We start from the raw sequence: 18,222 nt of genomic DNA on the forward strand, positions 1-18,222 counted from the left end.
ACTCAATCACCAGTTGGCGAATGGTCACCAGTAAATTGGAACTGTCCAGAAAGAATTTGGTTGCTCTAAGGCCATCATTATGCCTAATATTGGTATACAGGGACTCTACGTCCGCTGTTACCATCAATACAAAAGGCTCTAAATAAACACCATCAACCCTCCACAATAGATCCACTGTATCCTTCCAAAATTAAGGTAGATTCTCAACTAGGGGCTGTAGTTTGGAGTTGATCCATCTATTAACATGCTCCAGATAATTACCCCCTCTGGATATAATGGGACGCCCCGGAGGTGTCTCCGAATTTTTGTGGAGTTTGGGGAGCAGATAGAAAGTAAGTATTGTGGGCTCTGTGACTGACAGTGCTGAAGCCAGATCACGGGTGATAACCCCATTGTTACGCTCGCACCCGAACTGACTGGCGTGAGCGTGATTAGTGATCCCACTGTACTATGAACCGAGGAGTGCCTGGAGGGGCATAACTAAGTATCAACCCCATCTGACCAAGGTCGCACGGCGGCTTAGTCGACTCCGTGGACCAAGGAGGAACCGAGCAGAGGGACCAGGTGCGACTCCAGGTCAGACCCTGGTCACAGTTGTTGACCCACACCAGGGAATGCAGGAACAGGCAGATTAGACTGGCATACAGGCAGGTGGGTATTGGCAAGTGTGGCTGGTATGCAGACAGGTGGGTACTGGCAAGTACGGCTGGTATGCAGACAGGTGGGCACTGGCAAGCACGGCTGGTATGCAGACAGGTGGGCACTGGCAAGCACGTCTGGTATGCAGACAGGTGGGCATTGGCAAGCACGGCTGGTATGCAGACAGGTGGGCACTGGCAAGCACGGCTGGTATGCAGACAGGGAGATACTGGCAAGCACGGCTGGAGTTCAGACAAGGAGGTACTAGCAGGTTGGAGCGCAGGCTGGATAGGGTCCAGTACAGACTGGGAGACAGGTACAGAGCCGCAGATGCAGTAGACAAGCAGAGTAAAGCGAAACCGCCGTAGCGGAGGACAAGGCAGAGCAGAGAGGAACTGCTGGTGCGGTGAGCAAGTAGAGTGGAGCGAAAACTGCAGGTGCGGTGGGCAAGGCAGAGCAGAGAGAAGCCGCCGGAGCGGTGGGCAAGGCAGAGCAGAGAGAAGCCGCCGGAGCGGTGGGCAAGTCAGAGCAGAGAGAAGCCGCCGGAGTGGTGGGCAAGTCAGAGCAGAGAGAAACCGCTGGTGCGGTGAGCAAGGCAGAGCAGAGAGAAGCCGCCGGAGCGGTGGGCAAGTCAGAGCAGAGAGAAACCGCTGGTGCGGTGAGCAAGGCAGAGCAGAGAGAAGCCGCCGGAGTGGTGGGCAAGTCAGAGCAGAGAGAAGCCGCAGGAGCGGTGGGTAAGGCAGAGCAGAGGGAAACCACCGGAACGGTGGGCAAGTCAGAGCAGAGACAAACCGCCGGAGCGGTGGGCAAGACAGAGCGGAGCGAAACCGCAGGTGCGGTGGACAAGGCAGAGAGGACAGGGCTCTGTTCACATGGAACAGACTGGAAAATACAAGAAGATATGGAGGAAGGGAAAAGGGACAAGCAGAACCAGATACACACAAGGTACTTCCAATGAAGTAGCGAGTGGACACAAAACTCACAAACAGAAGTACAGAGACAATGAGTTGGAGTTAGGTGCAGGTTCAGTTACTGCAGGAAAAGGGAAGGTACGGACATTGAGACAAACAGGTAACAGGTTAGGATACAGTTCAGACAGGAACTGCTACTGCAATGAGATACAAGAACGAGCCTGGGTATATAGCCCCCAGAGATGGCGGAAACAGTCAAGAAGCAGAACTGGACCTGGCAACTTCAGAGTCAAGGAGCACACTGAATGTTAGTGTTGCTCAGGCACCTCCTACTGGGTGGAGGGGGGGTAAATATCCAGTGACTCACAGCAATAGGCTGGAGACGCATTAGGGGTGCGCCCACAGCAGCTATAAGAATCAGGAAGTAACTGGGCCGCCGCCCTAAGCAGTCAGTCAAAAGACATGCACACAGCATGAACTGGAGCAAGATTTGCAGGCTGGACTGACAGTTAAGATTGCGGTCTTGCATAGTGGGAGGTGGTGCACTATGCAAGCACGCTGCCAGGGATGTTACACCCATTATCAATGGCATTATCGAGAATGGTTTGCAGTTGTTGCCTAAAAGCAGACAATGGGTTGTATGTAAGCTTCTTATAACAGCTTTTATTGTTAAGTTGGCGAAATGCCTCTTTCTCAGACATTTGTATCGGCCAGATGACAATATTCCCCCCCTTGTCTGCTGGTTTTAATACAACATCTGTCAAACCACTCAATACTTTAAGCCTGTCACGCTCCTCTCTGGTAAGATTATTGCCCCTTATAAGGCGAGGAATCTTTTGAAATTCATTGGTGACAATCTGCACAAAAAGTTCTACATTTGTACACGCCGAGAGAAGGGGGAATTTCTTTGAGCGTTGTCGAATCGATGGCAGTATCTTACCATTTTCAGTTGCGTTATGTTCAACTGACAACTCCTCCAATGTCCTTAAGGCCAATTGCTCCTCCTCTGTGGGGAACAATTTGTGGAGATCATCATTATAGAAATTCCGTTTGAAAATCAGTGACCGTGCAAAGATGTGCAGATATTTTATAGTGGTAAAGCTATCAAACCCAGATGATGGGGAGAAAGACAGACCCTTACTAAGTAAAGAGAGATCAACAGAAGAAAGAGTTGGTTTACTTAAGATGATTACCTTATTATCTCTCTTTTTCTTCTCTGCTGGCCGAAAGTCATACCGTTTGTAAGGGTGGTAATTATATTTTCGTTGTTTAATGGAATTTGTACCAGACCAGGTAACCATGGATGTGGATGGTACATCTAATGTGTCACTCTGGGACGAAATAGAAGTAACAGATGGTGTACGAGAAGATGGAAGACGTGAAGCGGATGCTTGCCTCCAGCGGTACACAGTCTTAAGTTGATAATCACGTACATCTCTATTAAGTTTAGTTGATTGGATGTCATGAATTTTTTTCACCGTAATGTCATAATTAGTGTTAAGCCACCCCCGTAGTTTTCGGGTTCAGTTCGGTTCGTCGAACACCGGGATGTTCGTGGAACTGTTCGTCGAACACCTTAGAACACCGTCGAACACCGTCGAACACCGTTAAAACCAATGGCAGGCAAACAAAAACACATAGAAACACATAGAAAACACCTTCAAAGGTGTCCAAAAGCTGACAAACTGCTCAGAAGACACTCTCTTTAAAAAAGCCAGCCGCAATTCAGCAGTGGCATACACCGGTACCTGACAATTTAGACAAGAAGGAATAGAGCATCACACATAGATTAGATAGATAGAAACATGTCAGTCACATATATAAGAAGTACAGTGACAGTGTTGGTTACTGTACTTGTCATTTAGTGTTAAAGGATTTATTAAAAAAAATATTAGTGTTTTCATGCACCGTCTCTTTAAAAAAGCCGGCCGGCTATTCAGCAGCAGTACCCGACAATTTATAACAGAAAGAAGAGAGCATCACACATAGATTAGATACATAGAAACATGTCAGTCACATATATAATAAGCACAGTGATAGTGTTGATTACTGTACTTGTCATTTAGTGTTAAAATAAAGGATTTATTAAAAAAAAATTGGCGTGGGGTTCCCCGTAATTTTAGTCTCTAGCGGAGGTTAAGCAGACGGCTGAGGCAGATGTTCTTCTTATATATGTGACTGACTTGTTTCTATCTATCTAATCTATGTGTGATGCTCTATTCTTTCTGTTATAAATTGTCGGATACTGATGCTGAATTGCAAGCCGGCTTTTTTAAAGAGACGGTGCATGAAAACACTAATATTTTTTTTTTAATAAATCCTTTAACACTAAATGACAAGTACAGTAACCAACACTGTCACTGTACTTCTTATATATGTGACTGACATGTTTCTATCTATCTAATCTATGTGTGATGCTCTATTCCTTCTTGTCTAAATTGTCGGGTACCGGTGTATGCCGCTGCTGAATTGCCGGCTTTTCATGTTTCACTGTGAGCACTGTTCCCATCGATTTGGGCAACCACTGTAATGCCACAACCATCATGGCCGTGGCATTACAGTGAGTGGCAGACAATCCCTGCATGATTGGTGCTCTAAATAGCGCCAGACATGCAGGACACGCTTTTGGTGCAAGAACAGTTATCGAATATAACCTCGAACAGCCGAATTTTTTGCAAATCGTTCGCGTTCGTCGAACAACTCGAACACCGCCCAAAACAGCTCGAATTTGAGATTGGCGAACAGTTCTAGTCGAACACTGGTCATCTCTAGTCATAATATTGTCAATCGGAGCATCAAAAGCCTGTACTTTTTCAAGTGCACAATTGGATCTAAGATTAGTCTGTGCCACATCAATCAATTTATCCAAGTTCATGATGGCATTAGTGTTAGATTCAACTAATAGTTGCATAAAGATGTTAGAGGAATTATCATATGCCTCCTCCTATTTCGCAACAAACATTTCATCATCAACAGGAAAGGTGGGAGTAACACGTACACGAAGACCTCTGGGGATCAATTTGCGTTTGATGTATTTTTCTAGAAAAGCTCGGTTCCACCAAAGCTTAGTCCTTTTAATTAATAGAGATCTGGCTTCAGCACTGTCAAGTCACAGAGCCCACAATACCTACTTTCTATCTGCTCCCCAAACTCCACAAAAATTCGGAGACACCTCCGGGGAGTCCCATTATGTCCGGAGGGGGTAATTATCTGGAACACGTTAATAGATGGATTGACTCCAAACTACAGCCCCTAGTTGAGAATCTACCCTCATTTTTTAAGGATACAGTGGATCTATTGCGGAGGGTTGATGGTGGTTATTTAGAGCCTTATATAGTGATGGTAACAGCAGACGTAGAGTCCCTGTATACCAATATTAGGAATAATGATGGCCTTAGAGCAACCAAATTCTTTCTGGACAGTTCCAATTTACCGGTCACCATTCGCCAACTGGTGATTGAGTTATTAGAATTTACATTAACACATAATTTTTTTGTTTTTAAGGGGTCCTTTTTCCTGCAGATCCAGGGAACAGCTATGGGTGCCGCCTTCGCTCCCTTTCACGCCAATCTGTTCCTTGGGCTGTGGGAGAAGCATCTCCTCCTCTCGGATCGGCAGTCATCGATGGACCGCGTCCTCTCCTGGACGAAGTACATCGATGACATATTGCTGATCTGGCAGGGTCCTGTTCAACAGTTGGAAACTTTTATGTCCGGTTTGAATGTCAATGACCTGAACATCCACATTACATACCAATATGATCCTAATAAGGAGGTTTTTCTTGATGTTACACTCAGGAGGGATGGTGAGAATGCTATACAGACCAATATATATAGGAAGCCCACATCTACTAATATGCTCTTGCATGCATCATCCTCGCATCCGAGACATATGGTACAATCTGTTCCCGTGGGACAGTTCCTGTGCCTCCGCAGTATCTGTTCCACGGATCAAGACTTTGAAAATCAGGCCCAAGACCTAAAAAATAGGTTCTATGACAGAGGATATAGTCATAGAATGATGAAGAAAGCATATCACAGGGCTAATTATTCATCCCGTCAGAATCTTCTTTACGGTTCTCGAATCACTAAGCATGGTGACCTGGTGAAATTTATAACTAAATTTCACTCACAATCTCCTGCAATGAGGGAAGTTCTCTATAAAGCATAGCCAATCCTGAAGGCAGACTCGATAGTTTCAAAATTTATACGAGAGACGCCTGCCATTGTGTTCCGACGGTCTAAGAACCTTCGGGATCGGCTTGTTAGAAGCCATTTTGTGGGTGAATCTGCAGTGACATTTTTGGATGGTGCTGTAAGGAAATGTAGATGCATTCCGTGTGGACGCTGCGTGGCCTGTCCTAATGTGGAACACTAATGATTTTTCTGACTCGAGCGAATCCACCAATTATAAGATAAAAAAATATATTACGTGTCTATCGAAAAATGTTGTGCATTATGCCACATGCCCGTGTGGGTTAATTTATGTTGGACACGTCAGCTCAAAGTACGTGTAAGAGAACAAGTCTTGGGCATAATTGCAGCAGCGGATCACACGGACGTATCCACATTGAAAACAATCCCACGCCATTTCAAATTACACCATCAGAGCAATGGCAATCTTCTAAGGGTGAGAGGAATTGATTTGATTGAGGTAGGAATTCATGGTGGACAGATATCGCAGCGCCTGGCCCAATTGGAGTCCAGGTGGATATGGACTTTGAACACTGTTCATCCAGCAGGGATTAATGAAAATTTAAGCTTTGCGCCATTTTTGTGATCACCAGTTATATATGAGCCTAGACTTTTGTCTACACCTTATACATGTACGCTTATTGCCATGTGTTGTTTTTATTCTTATTTTTAATTTGTTTTTATTCTTTGTAAGGTCCTCTGGTCCTGTGGCACTCACGTTTAATATGTTGATATACAGCTTTTTGTTCCCTAAGATTTCTTTTTTGCTGCAACAACGTGATCCATTCCATCTCTGACAAACAGCAAGATTATATACCCTTGTGTGAAATGGCAATTTATCATAACAATTAATTAATTATTAGTGATGAGCGAGCACTAAAATGCTCAGGTACTCGTTGCTCGGGTCGAGCAAATTGGAATAAAATTGGAATACTCGGGTGCTCGACCCGAGCATCGAGCCCAATGTAAGTTTATGGGAAACTAAAGCATTTTTCAGGCGGCTCCCCCCGGCTTTCAGCAGAGGGCCTAAAAATTGCCCAAATCGATGGGAACAGTGCTCAAATTACATGGGAACATCATGGGGAAGACCACTGGAAGCATCTCTGACTCCGAGATCACTGCTGTCAGCAACGTGGTCAGAGTATTGCGCCACTTTTAGGGACTCACAATAAAACATACAAAAACAAAACCAAAATGGATTTATCTGGGAAATATAAGGAACATCCTTTCCAGGGTAATGACTTGTATATAAGGCAAAATAAATAACCAAAAACAAAAATACTCCTCCACAACTTGGGCTATGTTCACACATAGCGTTTTTGATACGTTTTTGCACTTTTAAATTGCTTTCAATCAAGACAAATGCATTCACCAGGAAATGTCATTTTAGCATTTTACAACCTTATCTGGCCATGTGGTGTGCGACACATCATCAGACACATGCATACAGTGCTGAAAAGACATGGGAACAGCATGGGGAAGACCTCTGGAAGCATCTTTGACTCCCAGGTCGCTGCCTAAAAGTGTGCCCATCATAAGTGATCCTTGGAGCATGCAAAGATGCCTCCCGCCATGCACCTGTCGTTGCAGACTTGCAACAATCAACGTTCACGTCCTTGTCCCACTGCAGCGTTCAGTTGTCCCTACCCCATTCCTTGGAATGTAATCGCAAGTATGCAGGCAGCCACCCACCCACCCACAGGCAGCTATACTATACTGCCAAATTTTTGACAGCTGCTTGCACTTGAAATGTGGCCTTTTAGGCTCGTGGAGGCGGAAGCTTTTCACAACCTCATGCCGGCGGCGGCCAGGTATCCATACTCGGTCCCCAGCCGCCACTATATTTCCCGGTATCATCTTCGCCTTCCACAAGCATGGGTCCCACAATATTACCCGTGCCCTCCCCAGTGCACTTACTGGGAAGGACCGCCTAACCACAAACACATGGACAGGTGAGTGTGGACAGGGACGTTACGGAGCCAGTCCATAACTTTTTTTGCTAAGAGTTGTATTTAGCTCGGTGAAAGGACTGGCATACAGGGAAACCGTATGTACCCTGTGTGTCATTTCTCCCAGGAAGTCCTGTAATTGAGCTTGTTGCAGAAGCAATGGCAGCCCGTCCAACATCAACTCGCACTTGTCGGTGGTGCTTTGACACAAACACATCTTTCTTTGTGCATTTAATTTCTTAAATACAGAGTTAGACAATGGCCTGATCTGCAATGCGTTTTGAGAAATAACATGCATAAGCATGGCCGATCCACATTAAAAAAGCAGCCATAGAGTGTCCGGGAACCTTCCGCCACACTTTTCTTAGCCAGGGCTGCTTCTCGGCAGTTTTGGACGGGCCCACCAGAGAACCCGAGACTCCTCTGGCGGGCCCTGGCTTCTCCTTCAGGAGAGTTCATAGTGCCGAGGTGAGGCCATGATGATGATAGAGGCCACCATCTGCTTAGTTTTCTGTTACTTGGTATGCAAGTGCAAGTATGCAGCCAGCCACCCACCCATAGGCCACAATACTAAACTACCAGATTTCTGGGTTGCTCTTTGCACTTGAAATATGGCCTTTTAAGCTCGTGGAGGCGGAAGCTTTTCACAACCTCATGCCGGCGGCGGCCGGGTGACCATACTCGGACCCCAGCCGCCACTTTATTTCCTGGTATCGCCTCCGCCTTCCACAAGCACGGGTCCCACAACATTACCCGTGCCCTCCCCAGTGCACTTACTGGGAAGGACCGCCCAACCGCAAACATGTGGACAGGTGAATGTGGACAGGGACGGTACGGAGCCAGTCCACAGCTTTTTTTGCTAAGAGTTGTATTTAGCTCGGTGAAAGGACTGGCATACAGGGAAACCGTATGTACCCTGCGTGTCATTTCTCCCAGGAAGTCCTCTAAAGCTGCTTGCACTTGAAATGTGGCCTGAACATTACTGCTGGTACTTTTCTGTGGGAATTTTTCCAGCAAACTATGGTACGACGCCATGGTATTAGCACTTTAGCACTGCCCCCAGTACCAGTAGTGAAGCCATCCCCAATTTCCTTCTCCGGAATTTTATTTGATAGTCTGAGTGGCTGCCCAAATACATTTTCTCACAAAGGAGCTGAAGATAGAGTGGCAGTAGGTGCAAGTTTCTCCAGCCTGATAGATATTAGAGGGTGAACGGCAGCACATTGGATTAGTGGTTAGTACTGAAGCCTTGCAGCGCTGGGATCCTGGTTTCAAATCCCAGCAAGGACAACATCTGCAAGGACTTTGTATGTTCTCCCCATGTTTGTGTGTGTTTCCTCCTCAGTAAAAAAGCAGCCATAGGGTGTCCGGGAACCTTCCCACACACTTTTCTTAGCCAGGACTGCTTCTCGGCAGGGTTGGACGGTCCCACCAGAGAATCCTCTGATGTGCCTTGGCTTCTACCTCAGGAGAGTTCTTGATAGCTCTAACTTTGCAGCTGCTATGGGGCTCTTGAGCGGGTGAGAAAGGTTAGCCCTCAGAATCAAATCCTCTGGTGGGCACAATGTTTTTCAATCTGAAACAGCTTCTCAGTGCGAATTGTATTTCACCACAGCCATATTCTTTAGCTCGGTGAAAGGACTGGCATAGAGGGAAACCATATCTACCCCGGCTGTCATTTCTCCGTCACCAGGTTCCACCCATTGTCACATACGACCATGCCTGGCTGAATGTTCAGCGGTGAGAGCCACAGATCAGGCTGCTGTGTTACAGCCTTCAATAACTCTGCAGCGCTGGGCGGTTTTTCAATTAAGCATTAAGCATGTTATCTTCAGCACAGTCTGTTGCCGCTTGGTCAAGGCAGTTCTGCAGTGCTGTCAGCTTGTGACTGATGTGGTCATTTCGGAGATGGGGGAGGAAGTGCATGAGCTGAACAATGTGATTACATTGAGGTTAAATTGGTGACGCTGTTTTTTATACTGAAGAAAGATCCTATTGTTTTGTTTTTTTTACGTTATTTTTTAAGACTAATACATTCACTGGGAAATGTCATTTTAACATTTTACAACCTTATCTGGCAATGTGGTGTGTGACACATCATCAGACACATCCTTTTTTATTTATGATGGAGGGAATCTGAAAGTCATAAAGCCTATTTTTATAGGGACATCAGACGGCCCTTAATATTCTTAACCACTTCGCGCCAGAGCCTGTTTTTGCCTTCGTGACCGGGCCAATTTTTTCAATTCTGACCACTGCCAGTTTATGAAGTAATTACTCTGGAACGCTTCAACGTATTCCCCTGATTCTGAGACTGTTTTTTCGTGACATATTGTACTTCATGATAGTGGTAAAATTTCTTCGATATAACTTGTGTTTATTTGTGAAAAAATCGGAAATTTGGCGAAAATTTTGAAATTTTCAAACTTTGAATTTTCATGCCCTTAAATCAGAGAGATATGTCACACAAAATAGTTAATAAATAACATTTCCCACATGTCTACTTTACATCAGCACAATTTTGGAACCAAAATTTTTTTTTGTTAGGGAGCTATAAGGGTTAAAAGTTGACCAGCGATTTCTCATTTTTCCAACAAAATTTACAAAAACATTTTTTTAGGGACCACATCATATTTGAAGTCACTTTGAGGGGTCTTTATGACAGAAAATACCCAAAAGTGACACCATTCTAAAAACTGCACCCCTCAAGGTGCTCAAAACCACATTCAAAAACTTTATTAACCCTTCAGGTGCTTCACAGGAATTTTTGGAATGTGGAAGAAAAAAATTAACATTTAACTTTTTTCACAAAAATGTTACTTTAGACCCAATTTTTTTTATTTTCACAGGGGTAACATAAAAATTGGACCCCAAATTTTTTTGTGCAATTTCTCTTGAGCGTGCTGATACCCCATATGTGAGGGAAAACCACTGTTTGGGCGCACGGCAGGGTTCGGAAGGGAAGGAGCGCCATTAGACTTTTTGAATGTAAAATTTGTCTGAATAATTAGCAGACGCTATGTTGCATTTGGAGAGCTCCTGATGTGCCTAAACAGTGGAAACCCCCCACAAGTGACACCATTTTGGAAACTAGACCCCTTAGGGAACTTATCTAGATGTGTGGTGAGCACCTTGAACCCCAAGGTGCTTCACAGAAGTTTATAATATTGAGCTGTAAAAATAAAATTTTCACATTTTTCCCACAAAACCGTTTTTCATCCCTTAATTTTGCATTATCATAAGGGTAATAGGATAAATTGCACCATGAAATTTGTTATGCAATTTCTCCTGAACACGCTGATACCCCATATGTGGAGGCAAATTACTGTTTGGGCACATGGCAGGGTTTGAAAGGAAAGGAGCGCCATTTGACTTTTTGAATGTAAAATTTGTTTGAATAATTAGCGGACGCCATGTCACATTTGGGGAGCACCTAATGTGCCTAAACAGTGGAAACCCCCCACAAGTGCCACCATTTTGGAAACTAGACCCCTTAGGGAACTTATCTAGATGTGTGGTGAGCACCTTGCACCCCCAGCTGCTTCACAGAAGTTTATAATATTGAGCCGTAAAAATAAAATTTTCACATTTTTCCCTCAAAAAATGTTTTTCATTCCCTAATTTTGTATTATCATAAGGGTAACAGGATAAATTGCACCATGAAATTTGTTGTGCAATTTCTCCTGAACACGCCGATACCCCATATGTGGAGGCAAATTACTGTTTGGGCACATGGCAGGGTTTGAAAGGGAAGGAGCGCCATTTGACTTTTTGAATGTAAAATTTGTTTGAATAATTAGCGGACGCCATGTCACATTTGGGGAGCCCCTAATGTGCCTAAACAGTGGAAACCCCCCACAAGTGCCACCATTTTAGAAACTAGACCCCTTAGGGAACTTATCTAGATGTGTGGTGAGCACCTGTCACCCCCAGCTGCTTCACAGAAGTTTATAATATTGAGCCGTAAAAATAAAATTTTCACATTTTTCCCTCAAAAAATGTTTTTCATTCCCTAATTTTGCATTATCATAAGGGTAACAGGATAAATTGCACCATGAAATTTGTTGTACAATTTCTCCTGAGTACGCCGATACCCCATATGTGGGGGGAAACCACTGCTTTGGTGTACGGCAGGGTTCGGAAGAGAAAGAAGCGCTATGTTGACTGGGATAGGCAGCAGACACCATGTCACATTTGAAGAGTCGCTGACATGCCAAAACAGCAGAAACCCCCACAAGTGACCCCATTTTGTAAACTACACCTCTCAAGGAATTCATCTAGGGAAGTAGTGAGCATTTTTTAATTTTTAAATTTATACCATTGGGCAGTGAAAAAAGCATTATTATATTGTTACCACAAAAAAATGTTTTACCCTCAGATTTTACATTTTCACACAGGGCAATGGGTAAAAATGGTGCCGAAATGTGTCACACAATTTCTTCTAAAAGTGTCAATATCCCATATGTGGCTGTATCGTACCACTTAGCCATACGGTGAGATTTGAGGGGGAAGGAGTGCTATTTGACAATTGGAGAACAAATTATTGTAGAATAGGCATTTGGATTTGGGACCACAAAATTTTCTGAATTTATTTTGGGGGGCAAGGACCATTTTGCTTTTCCAGAGCCTTTCTGCTACCAGTAACTTGGAAGTCCCTTATATTTTTAAAGATGTTGGACCTGAGTGGGGACTAGCTTTTTTTGAGGACTGAGTTGAAGCTTTTATTGGGAACATTTTACGTAACATTTATCCGGCGCTCTAGGCTGAGCACTTACATCGGGGTTTCCATCTAAATTTCCAAGTGATGTAATTCAGATGAAACCCCTGCAGGATCCATTCACTATAATGAGGCAGCAGAGTTACTCTGGACTCCGTCTGGCCTCTGTTTAGTGGTGTCCTTTTTTTCAGAAGTGAACAAAACTGTGGCCAACCGCACTTTTATGCACGCCTAAAACAAATGACACCGTGGGATCCCAGGCTAGACGGCGTCCACAGTGGCCTATATCTGCCTCATTACAGGGAATCTTCCATCATGGGTTCTGGCTGAATCACGTATTTCAGAGATTTACACGGAAACTCTGGTGTAAGTGCTCAGCGCAGAGCACAGGATAAATGTGAGCAGAGCCTTACTGGGATCTTTGGGAGACATAATAAAGAAATCAGTAGCAGGTGAATAATATTTGTTTTATTTATTTTTTATGCCATTCCTAGTGTGATATAACTGATTAGATTACTTTATTCTTCGGGTCGGTGCGATTACAGAGATACCAGATTTATATCGGGTTTTTATGACTGACAGCTGTCACACACTAAAATACGCTTTTTTTGCAAAATCTAGTTTTTGCATCACCATATTTTGAGAGCTATAATTTTTCCATATTTCGGCCGATAGAGTCATGTGATGGCTTGTTTTTTGCGGGACGAGTTGACATTTTTATTGGAACCATTTTTGGGCACGTGACATTTTTTGATCGCTTTCTATTCCGTTTTTTGGGAGGTAAAGTTAGCAAAAACAAACACTTCAGGAATTATTTTTTGAGGTTTTTTTTATGCTGTTCTGCGTGTGGTAAAAGTGATCAGGCAGGGTTATTCTTCGGGTCAGTACATTTACAGCGATACTACACTTACTGTATTTTTTTTATGTTTTGGCGCTTTTACACAATAAAACAATTTTATAGAAAAAAATATATTTTTTTTGCATTGCTTTTTCTGAGCGCTATAACTTTTTATTTTTCGGCTGATGGAGCTGTATGGCGGCTTTTTTTTGCGGAACAAGATGAAGTTTTCAGTGGTACCATTTTTATTTCTATTCTGCTTTTTGATCGCATTTTATTCCACTTTTTGTTTGGCGATATGATGAAAAAGCATATTTTTTTGCTCCGTTTTTTATTTATTTTTATTACGGTGTGCACAGAAGGAGTTAATTAGTGTGACAGTTTTATAGCTCGGGTTGTTTCGGACGCGGCGATACCAAATATGTGTACTTTTTTTGGTTTTGTAATAATATACGGATTTATTGGTTTAATATTTTATTTATTTATTTTTATTTATTTTGTGATTTTTTTTTTAATAGTTTAAAAACTTTTTTTTTTTTACTTTTTTTTACATTTTTACTTAGTCCCTGTATGGGACATTAATTTTTATTTTTCTGATCACTGATCTCATGTAATGTAATAGACATATATTACATTACATGAGATCTTCACTGACTGTTTCAGTCAGTCTCCTGTCTGGCATCAGCTACATACAGGCTGAAGCCAGACAGGAAGGACACCATATATGGCAGAGCTGGAGGCGGTCATGTGACCTCCAGCTGCCATAGCAACTCCAGGTCCTCAAACGAAACGGAGGTCTTCGGAGGTAAGTAAGACGACCCCCTCTCTTCCTGCTGTCTCCTATATGCCGCGATCACTATAGATCGCAGCATATAGAAGACAGCAAAGGGTTAACATCACTGGGACCTGATCTAATCAGGTCCCGATGATGTACCCTGTCAGAGCTAACGCTCTGCACCGGAATCGCAGTGCTTGCAGGACCCTGGGGGTCCTGAGCACTGCGAGACCACCCACCGTTTTTTAACGTCGGCGCTGCACAGAGCCCAGGCAGCGCGGACGTTTATCTACAGTGGGCGGTCGGGAACCGGTTAAAAGGCCAGCAGTCGGACCTAGCTATTGTTAGAGAGCCATCAGCTGGCTGTGCTTTGTTGTTGCCATTATTAACAAGTGGGTCTCCTATACTGTTATTGCATATCCAGTGACTGTAAGGGCTGCCAAAAATTTGGATGCAAACCAATACCCCTTTGAAGAGACATAGAGGAGGGTCTCAGTAAAAAAATGTTCCCATTATAAAGGAGCGGGTCTCCTATAGTGGTAATGCCCATGCTGTGATTGCAAGGGCTGCCAAAATTTGGGAAAAATCCCACTAAGAATTTAAAGACACATAGAGCAGGGCCACAGTAACAAGATACGACATGTTCCCATTAGAAAGGAGAGGGTCTGCTATACAGTTATAGGGTATGCAGTGAGTCCAACGGCTGACCAATTTTAGGAAAAACCTCACTAAGAATTTAAAGACACACAGAGCAGGGCCACAGTAACAAGGTACGACATGTTCCCATTGGAAAGGAGAGGGTCTGCTATACAGTTATAGGGTATGCAGTGAGTCCAACGGCTGACCAATTTTAGAAAAACCCCCACTAAGAATTTAAAGACACACAGAGCAGGGCCACAGTAACAATTACGACATTTTCCCATTAGAAAGGAGAGGGTTTGTTATACAGTTATAGGGTATGCAGTGAGTCCAACGGCTGACCAATTTTAGGAAAAACCCCACTAAGAATTTAAAGACACACAGAGCAGGGCCACAGTAACAAGTACAACATGTTCCCATTAGAAAGGAGAGGGTCTGCTATACAGTTATAGAGTATGCAGTGAGTCCAATGGCTGACCAATTTTAGGAAAAACCCCACTAAGAATTTAAAGACACACAGAGCATTGCCACAGTAACGACAAATTCCCATTAGAAACGAGAGAGTCTCCCATAGGGTTGGCCTATGCAGTGAATGCAAGGGCTGCCAAAAATTTGGAGGCACTTCAATGCCCCTTGGAAGAGACGTGGAGGAGGGCTTCATAAAAAAATGTTCCCATTAGAAAGGAGCTGGCCTCCTATACTTGTAATGCCCATGCTCTAAGTGTATGGGCTGACAAACATTTACCCCTGGGGGGTATACATGAACATACTGTATAAAAAATTTTTTTACTGGCATCATAAACACCCTTTTAAAAAATTATGTGGGTGTTGCATCATGGACCACGGTCACCCTGGTGATATGGTGGTGGAGGATGAGGAGAAGGAGGAGGACAAGAGTAAATAGACAAAATCAGGAAGCGTATACCCATGTGTGGGTGTGAAAAGGTGCATGGGAATACACCTCCCCAGAAAAGACACTGGATTTGAGTTTATGTTACACTGCTATCATTCGTTGGTGTTGAGAAGTCTGGCCCAATCCCTCCCTTGTTCATTTTTATAAGAGTCAGCCTATCAGCATTTTCAGTTGACAGGTGGATGCGCTTATCAGTTATATTTCCACCAGCGGCACTAACAACCCGCTCTGATAAAACGCTGGCGGCAGGGCAGGCCAGGACCTCCAAGGCATAGAGAGCCAGTTCATTCCACGTATCCAGCTTGGATACCCAATAATTATAAGGCACAGAGGAATCACGGAGGACATTGGCGCGGTCGGCAATGTACTCCCTCAGCATCTTCCCAAACTTTGCACTCATTGTGAGAGTACCCGCGCCTCAGGGCCTGTGCGATGGGAGGGTCTGAGAAAACTCTCCCAGAACTTTGACAGTGTTCCCCTGCCTCTGCTAGATTGAAGTTGTGTCTCTCTCGACTGTACTCCTTGGTTGTCCAATGAAGTGTGCCCTCTGCCACCAGCGTTTTCAGATGGGAATTTTTTAATAGCTCCGCAAGAAGGGTCTTCTGGTTCTGCCCCAATTTTATAGACCTGTCCGCCTCAGAAATAAGAGATATAAAGTTCTCCTTGTAGCGTGAGTCTAGAAGTGTCACCAACCAGTAATGACTGTCACCCAAAATTTTGAGAACGCGAGGGTCATGGGAAAGGCAGCGTAACATAAACTCGACCATGCGTGCCAGACTACTAACAGGCAAGACTTCCGTGTCCTCACCAAGAGGATGACTGACCATGCTCTCCTCCTCCTCCTCCTCTCTGTCCTCTGGCCATCCACGCTGAACAGACAGTATGACAGCTGTGCAGGTAGTACCGTCAATAGTGCATGAAACTAGCTCCTGCCCTTCCTCCTCCTCCTCCTCTTCCTCATTGTCACCCAATTCACGTTGGGATGAGATGAGGTTTGGCTGTGTGTAATCACCCTGTATGGTTCCTTGCTCCATCTCATCATGCTCCGCCTGCAATGCATCCTCTTTGATTGTGAGTAGAGAGCATTTTAGAAGACAGAGAAGCGGGATGGTGTCGCTAATTATGGCGTCATCGCCGCTCACCATTTTGGTGGAGTCCTCAAAGTTTTGGAGGATGGTACATATGTCTGACATCGATATCCACTCCTGAGGTCTTATGTGTGGAGTCTGAACTGAATACCGATGGCCTTGTTGATGCTGGTACTCAACAACTGCACTCTTCTGCTCACAAATCCTTCCCAACATCTGCAGTGTAGAGTTCCAATGCGTGGGGACATCACTCACCAGTCTGTGAGCTGGAAGCTGCAAATGCTGCTGAAACACTGCAAGGGCAGCGGAAGCTGTAGCTGACTTTCTAAAATGGGCACACAGGCGACGTACTTTAACAAGAATATCCGACAGCTCCGGGTAGGATTTGAGAAACCGCTGAACCATGAGGTTAAGCACATAGTCCAGGCATGGTACTTGTGTGAGCTCGCCTCGCCTCAGAGCCGCAACCAGGTTCCGGCCATTGTCACACACGACCATGCCTGGCTGTAGGTTCAGCGGTGTGAGCCACAGATCTGCCTGCTCTTTCAGAGCTGTCCACAACTCTTCAGCATTGTGTGGTTTTTCACCTAAGCATATTAGCTTCAGCACAGCCTGTTGCCGCTTGGCCGAGGCAGTGCTGCAGTGCTTCCAGCTTGTGACTGATGTGGTCATTTCGGAGATGGAGGCTGAAGAGGAGGCTGAGGAGGATGAGGAGCAGGAGCTGTAGTCCGTGGGGGCAAGCATGAATGACCTAGGGCCCGCAATCCTTGGCGTCGGGAGGACGTGTTCCATCCCAAGGTCCGACTGGGTCCCGGCTTCCTCTATGTTAACCCAGTGTGCCGTCAGCTGTTATGATCTGCTACAATAACTAAGGAAAGGTAGGAAAACTGTCCCTACAATAGAACTAAGCTGATTCCCTACGATGCCGCGGGCAACCTGTTCCTTGTGAACAGACCCGCCTTCGTCCTCAGCTAGTCTGAACGCAGACCTATAGATATAAAGGGGGGGTCCCTAAAAGTACTAAGGATTGGGATAAAATTGGACACCTCCTAGCAGAAGTTGTAGCAGAGCAAAAAGACAAACAGAAAAAAAATACTTAGAGGTCCAAGGACCAATCAAACTATAGAGATAGGTACAAAGCACCTGGCTAGATTAAGAGTCAAAGTAACACTGAAGTCCAGCAAAGCCAGAAGGGCGGAGCTGGAATAAATAGGCAGCAGGTCACGTGACCACAAAATAGAAAAAACTAACAGGAGGGTTCTAACAGTACCCCCTCTTCTATGAGGATCCTCCGGATCCTCCAGGCCCAGGCCTATCAAGAAACCTCCTGTGAAACGCTCTGATAAGTCTAGGAACAGAGACATCATCTGCCCTTACCCAGGAGTTATCCTCAGGACCGAAACCTTTCCAAGCGACGAGATACTGCAGTCTCCCTCTATGCCTTCTGGAATTCAGGATACGAGAAATTTCATATTCACCGTCTTCCACCACCGGAGGAACTGTGACAGTGGCATCCCTATCCGATACATCAGCTTTTTTCAACAAGGAAACATGAAACAC

The sequence above is a fragment of the Phyllobates terribilis genome, unplaced genomic scaffold, assembly GCF_046119375.1.
Source record: "Phyllobates terribilis strain yellow unplaced genomic scaffold, ASM4611937v1 Scaffold_4__5_contigs__length_816908805, whole genome shotgun sequence".
NCBI lineage: Eukaryota > Metazoa > Chordata > Amphibia > Anura > Dendrobatidae > Phyllobates > Phyllobates terribilis.